The sequence below is a fragment of the Corapipo altera genome, unplaced genomic scaffold, assembly GCF_003945725.1.
Source record: "Corapipo altera isolate COAL_440 unplaced genomic scaffold, ASM394572v1 0, whole genome shotgun sequence".
NCBI lineage: Eukaryota > Metazoa > Chordata > Aves > Passeriformes > Pipridae > Corapipo > Corapipo altera.
In genome coordinates, this window is record NW_020884872.1 from 28963261 (window position 1) to 28982628 (window position 19368).

Genomic DNA, 19368 nt, shown 5'->3' on the forward strand with positions numbered 1-19368 from the left:
AGATGAAGCAACTACAGTGGAAAAAACATTCTAAATCATGAATTTTCTTCTGAATCTTGCTATGTCAGCTCCATAGTCTCATCCTCAAATGTCTTCTGATATTGAACATGTGCCGATTGCAGCTCTGTTCTTCTACAGAGGAACAGCAAAATCCCATTATTTAATTAGCCATTACCCCTACTGTGTCTTTTTTCACCATCCTTAAGCTTACTGGAACGCAAAATCATTGCCAACATCATCCAGCTAATCCTTGGACACACAAACCAATAAACAGTGTATTTTGAAAAGAATAAGTCAGTGTATTTTCTGAGGAAGCTCAGCAAAAGTGACTGAATCATTTGGTAAGAATAAAGCAGGAAGGCAGACACAGCAGATCACCATCCAGAGAAAGATACCGTCAGAGAAAAGGGACTAGTTCATCATCCTTTTCTGTCAAGACATTATGAGCCTGGCTATGATGTAGCATGGTCATTTTCTGCATAAAGTTAATTTAAGCAGTCCAGGACAGATTATTCCCTTATAAGAAATAATTCCTGCTTATTCTCCAAGCTGCCAATGTAACAGAGGAAAAGAGAAGGAGCAAGGGGAGGAGGTTGGGGCCATTTTACCTAATGCATTGTATCAGACCTCAGTCCAGGAATCTGAACTAGCTGCATGGTTGAGATAGTTACAGTTATTTTCCAGGTGGATAGTTTGGAAAACAAAGAAGTTTGGAGGCTTGAACAAACCAAAAAGAAATCACAGACACTAGGGAACACTGGATCTCCATTCTCTGCTTTCTGAAGGTAGAAGCTGAGATGGGGAGAGAGAATACGCATAACGTATTTTATATGCAAAACACAGTATAGTATAAAAACAAAGATCACTCAGTTTTGCAATACATATATATAGTATAACATTAAAGAAATTGCTCATCAAAAAAGCACTATGATTACACAATAAAACATTTTGAGCAACAGAGATATAGCCTGGGCCATTCTCCAATGAAGAATTTTAAATTAACTAATGCAATTATTTTGACAACTGTAATTTCAGTAAAATTAAAATTCTTGATGTTGTACTTCATCATTAACACATGGTTACGAGAGCCATATATGTCTCCCTTTATATTTGTCAATGAAATGTTCCAGAATGATACAAAAATATCCTTACTTCCTGTAGTTGCAATTTACTCTGTACTTTGCTCATTTGGAGTATGTGAAAGAACTAGTTTTGAGTCTGCCTTTGTGATTTAGAGTTGCATGTGGTGTCGTACAGGGTAGAAGAGTTATCAGGTCTGCACTTTGGTGCTTGTGCTAGACCAAAATACATCTCGAAGAAGCTGTATATCTGCTTGAGTTCTCCAAAAGGAGTATTGGATGTTATGCCATCCAATCTCTCTGTAAATGACCAGCCCTAGGTGTGTGTCAGATTGCTGGTCATGGAAGGGCTGCCACATCACTTGTGTGCAGTCCTTGCATATCCCATGTGGCATCGCATTACCAGGGCTGAAATGGAGGCTCCAGCCTTCCCAGTGCCCTGTTGCCCCATAAAGTTAGTCTGGCAGACCAAGTGCTGCAAGAACAGGTTGTGGATATGCTTTTTCTCTCTTTGCATGTCCATTCCTTTACTCTTTTCCAGGACTGTGACTATTTCTAGTGTGAGTCCTAAATGAAACTTTTTCAAACACTCTAAAATCTGTGTAAAGCCATATTCTATTCTGCTATACAAAAAGGTAAGGAAGTTTATTTAACTGGTAATCTTTCACTTTTAATGAATTTTTAAATGTGTCAAATCTTATCGGACAGGTGATGCACTACTTCTGGAGGGTGCAGAATTGAGAAAAGGTCAGTTTTATTCCCCTTCAAGGTCCAGTTTTCAAGTTTCTGAATTGCAGTTCTGAATTTCAAAGGAGGTACTCAGGATGGAAATCTTGGGGGAAAACAACCAGAGGCTAGAGGAAGAGCCTGTGAGTAAACAGAGGGGATAGGGGGCAATCTTCCCTGTAAGTCAGAAGAGAAACAGGTCCATTTCATAACACCTGAGGTAACAACTGCTAATCCATCCTATGCATCCTTGTCTTCTGTGGCTTGGGAAAGAGACTGGGAATGTCTGTAAGATACCTCTTCTGATGGGCCACAATTTAAAAACAGTATTCCAAGAAAAACAGCTGTGATCCCAACAGAAGCAATCTTCCTACTCAAGTGTCCTTATTACATGACAGTCCGTATACTTAGATCATTGAAGGTGTGATTCTGTCCTCAAAACTGAGGTGAGTATCTATTCTCTTGGAGTCAGGCTCATTGTTAATTGCATCTTCATTCTGTGCAACAACAGGCAGCAAAGACTGTTAGGATAGTTAGCTGCTGCTGCCCGGTTTATAATAACACTATTTTTTCAGACCTGATTAACAAATGGAAATTGAATTACTAAATTAACTTCAGTAGTTTCACAGAGCCCCTGACTGGAAAATAATTTTAAAACTTGCAATAGGTATTTTTTAAATAATATATCTCTCCATTGGGAAGAATATAAGAGAATTCATGTAACTGTTACAGACCAAAAATCCTGCTCTAACAGTCTGGAAGACATTCTTTTCATGGACTAAAGTAAATGGTCATTGGAGGAAGAAAAAGAGGATGTAAGTGATCTACTTACTAAAATTCTTATATTACATAATCTGAAGAACAGAAGCTCACAAAACTACATATCTTTTATACTCTAATCATGAATTAAAAGCACATTAAGAACAGTAAAATGAAAAACAGATTTTTTTCTTCATTTTGTTATCTTCTTTTAAAGGCATTTAGACTTAGTATACCTGTGATAATAAAAGCTTTTGAGGAGCTTTACATTCTTAATCAATCCAAGTCTTCAATCACTTGGGAGATACAGAGGAAAAAATCTTGGGAACTGAGTTCAACTGGGATTCTTTTTGTAGGATCTATTTACTAACAAATCCGTTGTACTATGTTATACATTTGGAACTCCACTTTGTCATGTGTACCTTATTTTTTTTGTAGTTTTTGGGGATTTGGGGTCCATTGATCCCTGCAACTTGGTTTCACCTCTTGCTCATATCTTTTTCCCTCAGCATTTCAATTGTCATTGCCACAGTATTAAGCTGGTGCTTCAGTTTTTTCTTAGGTTCCCTTTTTGCATGAGAGGACTGATTTGCTGCTCCTCAGCATCTGCACACTTGAGTAGTCCTAAGCTCCCTGATTCCCAGCCATGGCCAGTGCTACTGGTGTGGTTACTCCTCAAGAGTCTAACTTTGGAAGCATGCCACCATGTCATTCTGGACGTGCTCACAGCATCTTCAGAGCAAACTGCTATATTGCTTTGTGATATGCATCAGAAAGATCAAATCCCAACTGATTTTCCACTTGTGGATTTCTGAAGCGTTATTTTTTCTTCACTGTCTCTTTCTTCCCACCTGGTTCCCTTCCATCTCTGAAGGATAAGAACAACACCCACTTCTCCCACAGCCTAATAGAAGCCAGGCCAAACTCCTTGGCAATGCAAACCAGTGCAATGCAGACAGCAGGGAGACTCCAGGTACTCCATCAATCCTTTCTTGTCACCTAGCATCTTTTCAAGTTTGAAGATCCAAGCAGTCTTTGCAAGTTCAACCTTGTAAACAATGAATGGGATAATGCTGAAACAGATTTTTCTAATTGCTGTTCTCTCCCTTCCTCAAACCCAACTCATTTGAACTGAATGCTATATCTTTTCTGCCACTGATTTTTCTTTTCAGAGAGCTCTACCTTTCTTTTTCTCTCCTTCACCACATCACCTGCATCTTCTGCAGTTTATTAGCTATTTGTTTGTCAGAAGCTTAACCACACCAGCTGAACCTTGCCTTTCTTAAGATGGGCATTTAAATTCATGATTCTTTTATGAACAGTGTTTCACTTCCGATAGTGACCACCTTTAGCAACTTACAGCCCTATTTTGACAACAGACCCCTTCATATAGCCAGCAGGTTCCTGATGCACAGATATTCTTTCTCTCTGGTTTCTCATAACCTCTGGTAATATAGATACTTTAGTCTTCCCTTCATCATCTGAGGCATCTTGACTCCAGGACTGAAGCATGGCCCAGGTCTCGCTCGGTGCCTGCCAAGTGAGACACACGTGTAGAGACCAGTATAACTTTGCTCTGGAGGCAGAGGTCAGCCCAGAAGACAACCTACGGCTTCTTTCTGTTCAGGATGGTACTGTACTGAAACCAAAGTTTAGGCTCCATTGAAGTCACAAGCTTAAGTGTGCTCTTTCCTATAAATAGTTTTTTCTATATATTTAAGTACTTACCTCAACAGGGCAAAAAGAACATAATTCTCCTTTAGTTTTTTCTCTAATAAATAAGTTGATTTTCTCCTGTCCATCTGTCTGTCTGTCTATTTGACCTGCTTTATTGTTTGCTTTCATCTCAGATATTGTTCACACCGTTCTTTTATTATTCGTTTTTCTTATCACTTTATTACATGTTAGAAGTGAATAGGGGTTGCTGCTGAACTCAGATGGTATTTGCTTTCAGAATAGGTCATAATATAATGCTGTGTAGAGATTCAGGTCCTACCTTCAATTGAAGATTAACTGGTTTTAACATCTATCAGTCCAAGAAAATTAACATAGCCTCCACTTGCCTGTCTCCCCCTTGGTATCCCTTATTAAACTTAGGGCCATTATGATCTGAACATTTTTAGTATGAAAAACATTAGGGATCATCCAAGGTTAATGTCAATTAATAGGTTGTGGCAGTTCTGGAATAACTGGCAATTTGGAAGAGAAAATGAAAGAAACAAGGAGACAGAAAAAGGTAGAAGGGGATAATATTTTATCTCTTAGAAATCGAATATAAAGGTGCAATAAATACTAATATTGATAAAGGAATCATTAGAAGTTAAATTCTGTAGCATCCACCAGTCCACACTGTCATGTCACGCTGATGACTGCAGCATACGAACCACAGTGTATCTATATTTTCTCAGGGATTTTCACTGGGCTCGTGGGGGCTGTCAGGGCCTAAAAAGGTGATCTGTGAGAAAGGCGTCTGTAGCATTAAGTGTTTAATGCCATTTTAATAAGACCCAGAGCAGCAGTTTTGCAATTTCTGCATGCACCTTTGTATGGCTGTATATTATTTTAAAATACTTCTTGCTTTTTATCTTCAGGTACAGTTGAGCCAGATCATACAGACAAAATTTGGTATAGTTCTTTTGACTTCACTGGGATTGTGCCAGCTGAAGCTGAGACCTAAGAGATTTTATATCTTCTGAGTACCATATATCCTGGAGAAAGAGATTTATGTAGAAGATGGTTTTCACCTGACATAACACACTGTAAAGGAAAAATGAGAAACAAGAAAAAAAACTGTCTGCTTTCCTAAGTTAGAACTTCCTCCATTCTAGTTGTGGATGTAAATAATAAAACATTATAAAGAGCATTTTTCTATTATTGAGTCAACTTTTAATAAAAGTCTTGATGAATACACATGGATTTTTTTTTAATGTGCATTTTTATACATATGAGATATAAAAAAAGATGCACATTAGATCTGATTTTTCAACTAGGCACATGTTAGAGCTTAACAAAAAATAAGTGTAACATTTTGTCCATTTTATATAAATTCTTCATGATTTCATATCTAGTGGGAGATCATGAGCTGTTTTCAAATCCTACTAGGCAATAAAATAAAAAATGAGTTCATGAAAAAAATGTTATCACAGGTGTCACAGTAACTGTACCCACAAACCAGGCACACAACTGAGAATACAATACATGCTAGTAATAAGTTTGGATTTCAAACAATTAGGTCCAGCACATAACTATTTTGTAATTTCCATATTATTTTTACCTGATATTAAAGGCCATAACTATAATGATATTTTGAAGATGTCCAGTGTCATTACTATCTTCCTGATGCACCCACATTAGGATATATGAAACCTAAGGCAGGTCATGAAAAAAAGGTAAGAAGAAAATCCAAAGTAATATATAATTATATGTGTACAAGAAATACCAAACTATCTTGGATTTCACCAATTGTTTCCAAAGACTTTTTCTTTCTTTTCTTGAAATTCCTCCTTTTCTCTCAAACAGTACTCAGATGCTGCCTAACAGCCTTTGTTGAGGTTTTTGTTTCATTGTACTATTACTACTGTCCTGTTTATTGGACTTCATGAGTTTAGGGCTTACAATTTATGCTACAAACATCATAAAAATCATAGAACCATAGAAAGGGAACCAGAACAATCGAGTCCAACTCCTGACCCTGTACAGGAACACCCCAAGAATCACACCATGTGCTTGAGAGCACTGTCTAAATGCTTCTTGAACTCTCTGGGGCTTGGTGCTGTGACCACTTCCCTGGGGAGCCTGTTCCAGTGCCCAACCACCCTCTGGGTGAAGAACCTTTTCCTAATATCCAACCTAAACCTGCCCTAACACAACTTCATGCCATTTCCTCGAGTCCTGTCACTGGTCTACACAGAGAAGAGATCAGTGCCTGCCCCTCTACTCCCTCTCATGAGGAAGCTGAAGACTGTTATGAAGTCTTCCCTCAGTCTCCTCTTGTCCAGGCTGAACAAACCAAGTGACCTCAGCCACTCCCCATATGGCTTCTCCACTAGACCTGGAGCTAAGAACGAGCTATCATGCAACATTTTCCATTTGTAGATTTCAAGGGAAAAAAAACCAACTAACTTAGTACACTGTGTCCATAGCATTTAAGAAAGATATGGATTCTCTACGAGACCAAGAATATTTTTAAATAGAAAAAGGGAATCGTATTGTCATTTGATGGCTGCTTAGTAAAATAATCTGCAGCTACCTCTGTTTTGAGACATATTTTATTTTAAGACTATGATTAAACTATGGAATGTGATGAATGCCATGAAAGGAATGCCTTGAACGCAGTTCCTACGTATTCATGTGTGTTTGAATCTTAATGGCATATGTCTGTTCTTTATGTTTGAAACTGCTATTTCAAAGAAAAAAAAATAAAAATCAATAAATTGTAAGATAGCAATGGAATTCCATTTCATCTTACTGAAGAGGTAGCAATTTATAATGCCCACTTTGTAGTGAATAATAGGGAGATGTATGTGGATTATTTTAAATTGCTACTTATCTTCTTACTAAGAACATAAGTAATTACATTAGTAGAGTTGACAACAAAAACAAGCAATAAATTCACATTGGTTTGTTGAATCTATGTTAGCAGACATCCTTGGTGTGTAATTCAGATTAATATTTATAGCTCTGCATGAATTTCTCATACTTGGCTCTGCAAATTTAGCTTGGAGGACACCAACAACTGTGCTTAGTTTTATGATGCAATGAAAAAAGTCCATGCTGATTGAAGTCCAAAATTATTTTCAAATATAAATGTCTATTTGTGTTTCTGTCTTTCCAAAGTCATGGAGCTAAAAAAAGCATTCTCTTTTTTTTTTTTTTTAAAGCCTCTCAGCTTCAAGATACAGTGTTTCTATATTAGAATGTGAAGGATAAAATTCATCAAGCATGTATCTAATTTTTTCAAAGCAAAAAAACCCTCTTTGAAATTTCATCTTAAAATCTAAGTCATGGTTAAATCTCTTAGAAAGATTCCTCATTTGTTCATGAGAATTATGTCTTTGCATTCATAGTTTTTCACGTATTTTTAAATGTTATTCTAAATATCTTGCTTTCATCCAAGTTTAGTGTTTTGAATAAGCAAGAGAACTCTACTTTTTCCACCTTCTGTATTCAGAAATTCTAAGATCTTTCCCAACTAATTAAGGTGACAGTGTAATATCTTATATCAGGGGCTGTTTGCAGAAGAAAAAGGCAGCAATACTGGGCACAAAGACAACCACTCTAGAACCAGCAATACCCATAGTAATGTTGTATCAAAAAAAATTATCTCATGTGAAGGAAGGTGGACTCTTCAGGCAACTAGCAAGTTATCCTCCATCACCTAGGATCTTGTGTTAGAACTGTAATTGTGGATAGTTAGAACTTATGAAGAAAAATTTGTCCTTTTAAATAAGAAATTAGTATTAAGGTCTAAGGAAACATTTTAAACTAATGAGTGCTCAAATTGATGCATAAATTGCAATGCTAATGTATTACTAGCTATTAACAAAAAAGGTATGGCCCAGATTAACCAAAGTCAATTTTTGTGCCTAATTTAAGTTTATTATTTATTATGCCCCTGTCAATGGACAACATAATTTAAAGCTAGTGTCTGTATTCCCTTTTCAACCAATGGAAAGATGTTGGTCTGTCTAGGGAATGACTATGAAAAAATCCTCCTAAATTAGTCCAGTTTAGAAAGCCACCTCTACATTATCTGTGAAGTGAATGAGGTGGAGGAAGTACAGATAATTCATTTGCAGATTAGTAACCTAATGTATAGAAAAATAGCCTGAGAGGAACAGGCATGACAGTAGGTCAAAATGACATCATTCAGAACACACTGCAGTTTGTACTAAGAGCAATTTATAAATAGTGCTACTGAGTCTAGCTCCCAGAAGCAAAAGCTGCAAGAAATTTCATTTTCCAGGGTGTATAAAGATAGAATTATCCTTTAAAAAAGGGGGAAAATTTTATATTGGAAACTGAAAGTAATTAAATGACATTCCATTAATAATTATTCTCCTTAAAACGTCTCCCTCACTAATGTCCCTCTAATTGGTGGTAAAATATTTTCCAATCCCCTCTTTCACCAGTAGTGACCAATGCATATTACAAAAATCACATAAAACTGAGAAAGTAGCTGAAAAAAAAAATCACAAAGTATGCTAGTAGTTGGTTTCTCTATCGTTCAATTAATGGAATGATCCAGTTACAATATTTCTAAAATCAAAAAGAAAGTCAAGTATCTCCAATAAGCTCCATCCCAAGCTTATTTACATTATCAGTAACACACTAGATACTGATTTGTCATTGCAGCATATTTTACATTACCTTAGAGAAAGTAAAATATCACAACATGCCTTTGTCAGTTTTTTTAATCATACCATAGCACAACTTTTTGTTGCAAACACTGTATAACCCAAAGGGGCAAAAAAGAAAAAAAAAAAAAAGGACCAGTTTAAAGTTTGTACTGAACTACATCCATGTAGGATACAGCATTTTTCTGAACTGGAAAAATGGTAATTAATGTCACAATGCAACAAAATTTTGCTTAGTTTGTCAGAGAGGGTTTTTGTTTTGATTTTGGTTTTTGGTTTTTTTCATTTGCTTGCTTTTGTGAGTAGCAATATCCACAGTATAGGAAAAGTAAAAGTTTTAACAACATTTTAGAAATAATTCCTGACTTTACTGAATTGTACAGAGATGATTTCTGGGTTTACTGTTGTTAAGTTATGTGCTGGTTTTGTGACATTAATTTGAGATGATGTAGATAAGAGAAACAGTTTCATTCATGAAATCAAATTCTGCTTGTAAGTATGGCTTTCAAGAAAAAGGAAGATATGTATTTCTTCTAAGTGTTTGTAGGTCACGCATCTGTGTTAACTCAAATAATGAAAGCCAGGATTGATGATTGGCTGATTCAGTGTAGCTCTTGCCAAAAATTTTCAGAGATTAGGAGGTTGTTGGAAAGATATCAATGAAGGTTTAGGGATCACTGTCTGAACTATTCTAAATTAACAGCTAATGGATATTTTTAATAGCTCTTTTATAGATGAGTTCAGCTGAATGAAAACTGACAAGAAAGCTCAGCTTTGCTTGGTATAAGCTTTAAGTTTTTTTCACACATGATGACCTGCTTCTGCGCTAGCTTTCTCACTTTGTTTCTGCATAGGGTAAAAAGTCATTTATTTTGTAGTTAATAAACATATCCACACACAGTTTAATATTTTCTTCTTCCTTTTTTTTTTTTTTTTTTGTTGTACTAGAGATTATTTTTTTCCTCAAATGCTGCACATACCCAGTGCTGCCCTACGCTCTTCCAAAGATTATTTCATCCATCCTGCTCTTTCTGGCAAAGTTCAGTTCTGCAGAAATAGTGAGCAGATATGAAAAAAAATGAATGGTCTTTGATTACGGCTGGTGTAATCAAGTTGTCCAACCTTCCTGGTGCACAAAGAGACCTGACTTGGGTATTCAGTATTCAATTTCAGTGGCCCAAAAAGATAAATAAATATAAGTGCAACAGAGTTCATGTGAAAGTATACCAGTGGGACAGAAAATAAATGTCTTGAGGTTGGGTTTTTTTGTAGTAGAGCTCATACAATTCTGATATCTCCGCTGACGTCAACGGGCTATGAAAAGACAGTATTTTTGTCATAGAATAGGGAGAGATGTGACATCATTGCTTCTGCCTAGGTTACAGATGTTTAAAGGTATCTAAGTGTTTTAACTTTCAAAATTTGATCAAGAGAGATTGATTGACTACCTCTTGCAATAAAGAACTCTATGTTTTTACATATGCCTTTTTTTCACTTCTGCAGTATGAACAATGTAATTTAAAATTTTTAATTTACCTTAAGGTAGATAAAATATTCAGCAAATAAATATCCTTTTCTTCATAGTGAGGCTTTTCTGTTAATCTAGAAATGAAACTAGAAAAATATCCACATGAAAAGCATGCATATCCTTAAAATGGACCTGACTTCAAAGAGACACCAGATAAATATAATTTTAGAACTATTTGTCAAATTGGAAAAGTCTATTTCTACTCACAGACAGAGTGTGCAAGGAAAACTCAATGTTACTGGATGTCTGTGTGGATAGCTAAGTCAAACTACATATTTCCAGTGACTGTAACTGGATCTTATACATCTAAGCTTAATGTGGAAACTACATTTAGGCAATATGTTTTCCTATCTGAAAGTGGAGTGGAAACTCAGTATAGAAAGCTTCAGATTATGTATTCATAAAATAATAATTATTTACTGTATTTTATCCTGTACTATCATTGTACATTCCGTAATGGTACATTCCAAGAACTAGCTATTATTGATTGATGTCATCCCACAGGGACATAAATTCACTGCTTTTATTTATGACAGTTGTCACGAGATGAGAATCAAGAACTTTCAAATTTCTTACCAGCTTTCTAGATTAAATAGATTATGCGAATCTGAGTAAAATCTTGAACAGGGACATAGGTATAGTATATAAGGAAGCTTTACAAAAGGTGTCAGTCTTTATTATCAAGCCTAATTGGCCTATTCTTTTCCTTTTTTGTAAGAAGCCATTAACACCTTGATGCATTGTGGGCAGTAAGATTCTCATCAACATATTCTCTAGCATTTTTAAATCTTTCTTTAATTTAAGAAATGGAATAAAAATAAAAGAAAAGCAGGATTAGCCTATATTGAAAAGAAAGCATATGTTGGGTTTTTTCCCTTGACAGTATCACAGCAAACAAGAATTTAAATATGCAATCTTATTGAGGGAATGTTTTAAATTTTTTTAATTTTCAAAAATACCTCAGTAATTTTATATGGCAACAGTAAGGATATGACAGTGGCATGAGTAAGTGATTCCTGCCTCAAGGTACACAGACAAAGAGATTGGGACAGTTTGTATCTTCTTTAGATCTAACAATCTTCAATTTTCTTTCATTTTGTTTTTTGTTTTTACAATTTATACTCATTCTTGTTATGATACCTAGTGATTGCCTGATGAGTCTCTTTTTGACTCCCCCAATCCTTTAATGCAACAGTTAAGTTTTAATATCATGAAGGTTTTTCTAAGACAAAAAGTCTGACTTCAGTGACAGAGTTCTCTGACCCAAAGTGCCAGTCTGTCTTCAAAAATATATATATGAAGTATGACTGAAGAGCAAATAATAACTAAGTCCAGATACAGGCTTCTTCCAGCTAGGGAAAACTAACTCTGTATACTGTCTGTATTCTTAACATAGCACCAAATATTTTGAAAGAAAAAAATCTTGAGGAGAAAAGCAGCAGCAACATTTTTAACAGATTCAAGATTCCCATCTGAACAAGCATTTGGGAAATTTCATCTTTCAGAGTGGAAAAAAAAAAAGTGCAGCACAGAATAATTTTAACACAAAGTTAGGCAAGATATGCATGAATTCCCATCTTAAGCTCTGTGACTGAATGGCGTCTTTAGAAGAATGTATGTAATGTCTTAGCAGTTACACTAATGCCCTTTGAAACTAGAGTTACTGGCCTCCCCAGATCTTGCACTTTTTCTTATATTATTTTCTTTCATTTCCTATCAATGGTTCTTCATTAATGACTCAAAAAGTTCTTATATTTGTAATTCAGATTTTGTTGTTACTCTACTTTTGCGAACCATTCAAACAAGCTATAAGACAAATATTTTCAGATAAGGAGACCTGGAGCTTCTAAAAGCTGATGGTAGTCAACAAGAGAACTTTAATAATTTAAACAAAGGGCAAAAATTAATACCAATCCCGTGCTGACACCCATAACCAGGCCTTGCTCTTTAGACATAAGGCGGTGGAAAAGACACAACTAGTACTGGCACAGATGGAGATGTGGAGCAATCACAGTCCTTGAGGCGTGATTTCACCAGCATTGTGGAAAAGACCCTTGCATTGACCTCTTAGGGACAGCTTTTTATTCCTTTAACTGAAGCATCCTGTAGCTCCTAATTTGTCATCGCACTTTGTTTGAACTCAGTTTGTTGCAGATGATATTGCCTAAGTTTGGAACAGATTTTCTGGGATGTCACCAGGTTGTACCAAGCTGGGCCACTTACGTAGGCTCTACGGTGGAGTCAGGGATGAATCTCCTCAGACAGGAGGTATCAGAAAGGTTTTAGAGGCTGTGTGACAACACGTCCCCTCCAGCAAGAAATGCAGCTCGACTGAAGTAGGCCAAAGGCTCTGCAAGGCCTGCAAAAGTGTCACCAGATGAAGAATGCTGACTGGAGCAGTCATCAAGAACAATCTAACAAAGCATTGTGGGCATGGTCATCGCTATCACCGGGAGTTGTAATCATGGTTAGAGGACATTTGTATTATCCAATTTGTATCATCAAATTAAAATACCGCGGTGCATAGAACTGGAAAATGGTGTCTGGGAGTCATTAATAAATAGCTGGGCCAGAATAAGGCAAGTTTATCACCTTTTTGTCAAAGTAATAGAGATACTTCTCTTAATTAATGGCCCCAATCACCGCTGGACAATAAATATAAAGCATGCAGATGGAAAAGTTTTTCAGACTATAGAACAATAACAAGATATTACTAGTTGGTTTCACAGACCCAGACAAAGTGAATTATTAGTAAAGATTCTTTTTTTCTCATAAGAACTGCAATAAGAATGAAAAAAGGATATATCCGTAAGAGCATTATAATTTCTTAGACTCTCTTTCCAGAAATGGGAGAAATATGCGGGAGTAAGCCTGTATTTCCTGACCTTGGCAGATCAAAATGCAAAAGGTTTTGCCCTCAAATGTCACCAGTGGTTTAGAGTGAAGAACTTTTTATTAACATTCTTAGAGTTTCTGAGTATATTCCCTTTAAGAATTTCCCTTCTGAAATCTGCATGGTAAAATATTCTGCTGCACACCAGATCACCTATATTCCATCGAAGCAGGACACATTTTTGCTTAAGTTATGCATAGAAACAAAACAGTTTTCAGCCTTCAGTCAGATTGTAAAAAATTGGGGGTGGAAGAAAGAAATTTTCTGTAATGTTTAACTTTAAAGCAAACAACCAAACAAAAAACCACAACAAACCAAGCCAAAAGAAAAACTTTTCATACTGAATGTAACAATCAAAGCAGAAAAAATACATCAAAATAAGCACTACACAACTGCAGAAAAAAAATCTCTATTTTAAAACTTCCTGAAAGACTATGGTCTTCTCAAGAAAGTTTAAAATTTCTTAGCCTATATTTTAAAGAAACAGATGCAATCCTAGTTTAAGTGTTAACAGACTCTTGGTCTGAAAAATGTTGATCTCTCTTCTAAAGTGTTAAAAAAATTAACCTCTCAAAATTCTGAAAAGAGACATGATATCTATTAAGGAAGACCATGAACATGCAATTAGTGGGGTTTGTATTTTATCTTGCTATTGTGTTTTGACTGAGAAAACAAAGTGTTCCTTAAAATGGTTATGTAGTGGCCTGAGTAATTTCTTTAATCTTAATGTAAAAATATAAAATGGGTTAAATGCATTTTACACAAATACTTTACACAAATCTTGTCACTGGCTATAAAGAAAATTCCCTGAGAACTGGACAAGCAGATACAATAATGTACAGTAATCAGCATCAAACTTCATCAGTGTCAAGAAAAGTTTGAAATAACTTAGTTATAAGAATGAGAGAGTTTAACCTGATTTAGAAACACCAGATAAACTTTTGTGGCTGTCTGTATCTCATAGTTTCCTAGATTTCTTTTTCAAATACAAATAGTTTACCTCAGACATTGAATAATTGGTTTGACTGATCTTTTTCCTGCTAAACCAGATCAACCTAAGCAAATATGTACAATGAGTATTTAGTGGTGATCTATATAAATAGCATGGAAATAGTTAATTAAAGAAACAAGCTACATGCTACTGACAGAAAACAAGTAAAACAGTGAAAATACAAAATTAAATACATTACAGGTGTTAAATGCTTATCCTTTGGAATTTATCTGAATGCTGTCTTGTTTTAAACAGAGTCTGTTTGTAGGTGGTGCTTTACATGCTGATAGCTTCCAGTAGCCTTTTATGCTGGCAGGTGCACACATTTTTATTTAGGTATCTGTTTAAAAATAGTGTCTCTTTAGGAAATGTCATTTGTATAAAAACTAACCTAGTTTCTATTAAGTGATAACTATTTTATACATAAAATGTGGATAAAAACTCATATACCTTGCTGTTGATCTGTACATGCCTCTGATTTTTAGCCTCATGGATGAAAAACCAAAAGCCTAAACAATAAAGCAGTACTTGCATTTTATTACCTTCATAGGTAACACAGATTTTGGGAGCATTTATATCTATTTCTGGTATACATACTAGGAAATATATATCTAATGACTGAATTTGGTGGTATCAAGGCACATCTTGCATAGTTGATCACAAATTTTTGGGGAGGAAAATAGAATTTTCTGAGGAGTTAGTTCTTGAATCTTAGTAATAAAATCTCCTGCAACAAATGCAAACCCGATTATAGTATCAATGTGAAAAAAAATTTTTCTATTGGGAGTCCCTTGTCCTTCTTTGCCTTGCTTTGCCTTGCCTCCACTTCCTTCCCCTCCTCTGCCTTTTGCTTCATAAGGATTTTAAGAACAAACTATTGGCTTACCTGCAAAATCTATTAAACCTTCAACTCAAAGATGTTATGACAGAGTTTGTAGGCAATTTGTCCCTTGGGAAAATCAGAGATCAAAATTCCTCTAAGGAAATTATAAGTTTGGTGGTTAAGAAAATCTCTAAAGGCTCCATCTCATCCCTACATTTGAGGGATCCACTTTAGACTCAGCATTCATCTCTAATAAACTCCATTGTTACATAAAGAAAAAATGCAGATGTTTGGATGAAGCCCTTGAGTAGCAAAATAAGGATCAAAGTTGTTTGTGGTTTCGTCCAACTGACCAAAGTAAATGGAAGAAAAACAAAGCCAGCAATGTGGCCTTCTGAGATGTACACGATGTTTGAAATCAGTCCACTAAGAATTCTGATCTTAATGCAATTTTCACTGCCTGTGCAAAGCCAAAATGGTAGAAAAGCAGTCCAGCAGCAAGAAGTTGTGGAGCTGCTCAATAAATACATTCTGAGATGCCATTGAGAAAGATAGAAACTGTGATGGTGTATTGGGTCTGGCTGAGATGGAATTCATTTTCCCATAGCAGCCCTCAGAGTGCTGTGCTTTGCACCTTGCTGAAAAAGTGTTAACACACCAGTGTTCTGGCTACCACTGAGCAATGCTGGCAAAGCATTAACATTGTCTCTTCAACATTCCTTCCACCATCAAGGGGCTGGGAGTGGGTAAGATCCTGGGAGGGGACACAAGTAGATCAGCTGACACAAGATAACCAAAGGGATATTCCATACCATATGACATCAGTTCACATAAAAAAGAGAAAGAAAGGAGCCGAAAAGGGAGCATTCATTATTTGCAATGTTTGCCTTCCAGAGCAATTGCTACAAGTGCCACTACACGTGTGGCCTCACCTTAAATATTGTGTGCAATTTTCCGCACCACAGTATAAGAAAGACATAAAGCTATTAGGGAGTGTCTAAAGGAGGGCAACGAAGATGGGAAAGTGCCTTGAGGGGAAGCCGTATGAGGAGCGGCTGAGGCCACTTGGTCTGTTCAACCCGGAGAAAAGGAGACTGAAGGGGAGACCTCATTGCCATCTACACCTTCCCTGTGAGGGGAAGAGGAGGGGTAGGCACTGATCTCTTCTCTATGGAAAGGATAGAACCTGAGGGAATGGCCTAAAACTGCATCAGGGGAGGTTTAGGTTAGATATTAGAAATAAGTTCTTCACCCACAGGGTGGTTGGCACTGGAACAGGCTCCCCAGGGAAGTGGTCACAGCATCAAGCCTGGCAGAATTCATTAAGTGTTTGGTTGATACTCTCAGGCACATGGTATGATTCTTGGGGGTGGTCCTGTGCAGGGCCAGGTGTTGGACTCAAGGATCCTTGTGGGTCCCTTCCAACTTAGCATATTCTGTGATTCTGTGATACTAGGACTTGCAGGCCAGTGAAAGACCCCCAGCACCAGACATTTCCTGGTATGTAGGTATGGCTGCCTACAGCCTCAAAACTATGTCCACCAAGAAAACAAACATCAAATATTCTTTACTTCTCCTACATAACAGCTGCATGTACATGTTGATCTGATGGTTTGCTTGCTTTATTTATGTTTTTGGAAATCACACGAAGATCTCTACTAAATTTTTCTTTCTACAAAATGTAATGTTTGTAGGTGTATTTGTGCATACATGCAGGCTTAGGCATATCCAGCATATAGTCAGCTCTAGTTTTATTCACGCTTTCTTCTTTTCCCTTCTGTTACTGAAAATAAAACATTCTTTAAACTTACTAAGTCTTCCTCCCCTTTAAATCTACTCAAACTTGGTTTTGCTGGCCTTGTGCTTTGCCTGCTCACCATAGGATCAGGACGACAGACCAGACATTTGCAAAAAACAACTCATAGCACTGAGAATATTTCTATGGCAACATGGGGGATCCCAGGAAACAGAGTTCCCTAATATGAGAATTCATATTACAAGATTGTCAAGACAGATATTACCTTAATAGTGGAATAAATTATTAGTATTAATTATTAATTTACAATATATTTAAAAAACCAAATGCCCTTAAAGGTACCATAACAAGATGATTTTTAATCAGAAGCTTGATTTGGTAAAAGATATTTACCATGAACAGGCCTGCTTAGTCACTCATGCACCCATTTTGATTTACTCACCTACCCACTTTTGCATCAGCACCCATAACTCTGAGGGACATCCCATGACAGCTACATTGTGCCAGATTGATAAGGCCCAAGGTGCCTAAATTCAGCCTGGATCTGGCCCCAAATATCCTGGCAGGATTAAAAATGAGTAATTTCGGTAAGATTATGTTAAATTACAATGGACTTCCTATGGAATCTTGTATTAGATGTGTCTGAATACCAAAAGAATTCATCATGATTACAATTATTGCAAGAAATACCAAAGGAAGTAAGAATGATTTGCCACTTATTATAAAATGTTGCCCATTTTGTAATAAGGGGCCAATCATTACTAATTCATTTGATATTCTTTATAACATTAATCATGACTAATTCATTTGGTATTATTAATGTAGATGTAACATGGAATTCCATTGCAATTTAGGTATTTATTTAAATGCATCATTAATTTAAAGAGTTATCAATCCAAAACGTCAGCAGTTTTACTCAAAGGCTATATATAAGGCATATTCCTTCATTTGAATCTGAAGCAATCATTTCTAAGCAAATAAAATACAAACTGTTCTGTATTTTTACTTAGGAATTCTTTCCTTTTTTTTTTTTTTGGATGGCACAAAATGATATGGCATGTATAAGATTTATTTCTCTTTACCTGGAAAAGGAAGAAGCAGAGTTATCTTGAGTCCAGAACTCCAATTTTTCACTATAGTTAAGTGTGAAACATCCTACTTCAAATGACCTACTCATATGTTTAAGCTGAGTGCATGTTTAAGGACTTTACTTGGATAAAAGTTTTATTTCATCTTGACCTGGGAAATAAATTTAATCTTTAGTCTGGCCAAGTAGCTCTCATATTTGGAAAAGTTGTAGAAAAGAGACCTTTATCACAGCTAGAAGACCTTATAGGTCCTATGGAACTTCTCACAAGTTTGGAAATTTTAGACAGTACCAAGGCCAAAATCTCTCTTGGAAAACTATACTTTGTCCACCAGAAGAATTCACTATCGTGTTTCAATTAGATAAAATATTCATTTCTTCTTTGATTCAGCAGCACTGCTTTGCTCTGTCAAGCAGTTAACTAACTTCTATGTCTCTATATTAAAGAATTTTTTTTCTTTTCCATGTACGCATAAAAAGATGAAATCAAGATCTAAGAAGAAGTCAAGGAATATTTACACCAAAATTCACATTGCCTTTACAAACTTGACTGAGGTGTAAGGGCTGAGGTTCAATCCATTCATGGAGCTGCAGAAGCCCTCAGCACTGCAGAGCACCCAGCTGATGAAAGGGTTGTTCACCACAGCACAACAATGGCCTCCAAAAAAAAACAAACACAGGTCCACGGCCATAAGTTCTCCTGAGAAAACCAAGAAAAGAAAAGTACAAATAAACAGAAGAGAAATAAAAACACCATTTAACTATGTAAAAAAGATGAGTGAAAATTAATCCATAGTTTCTCAGATTACGATAGGGAAAATTGTGAAGATTTTTGTCTTTTAGGCAGCATTAGTCTAATAGACATGGATCTCTTTTTCTTTTATGGTATTTTGTTATATTTCTGTCACTGGTATGTTTGTAAGAACACTACAGAGCTCATAAGTGACCAGAAAAGCCTTATATAAGTTCCAACGATCATCACTGGCTCTTTAAACACTAATCATAACAGCACCAAAATTCAGATATTCATGGAAAACTGGGTCCTTATGAGGACTTTAAATATTACTGGGTAAAGTACAAAGGATTAGCTAAACCTCATACATGTATTAAAATTCCTAGTTTACTGCAATTTTTAGCTTCTGGCACTTGTCTTTCTTATTTTCAGCCACTGAAACCACTAGTGAGAACTTGGAACTTCAACCAGGTAACTCACCGGCAATGCACTTCTTATTCTCACAAATTTGCTTTCATGGGTTTTGCCTTAAATATTTGATGACTGCAAAGGGAACCTCTTGTTTCCAAACCATCAACAGGAATTTTGTCCAGAATCATGAATCCCTGTAGAGAGGAAAGGTGGTATAGGTGGACTA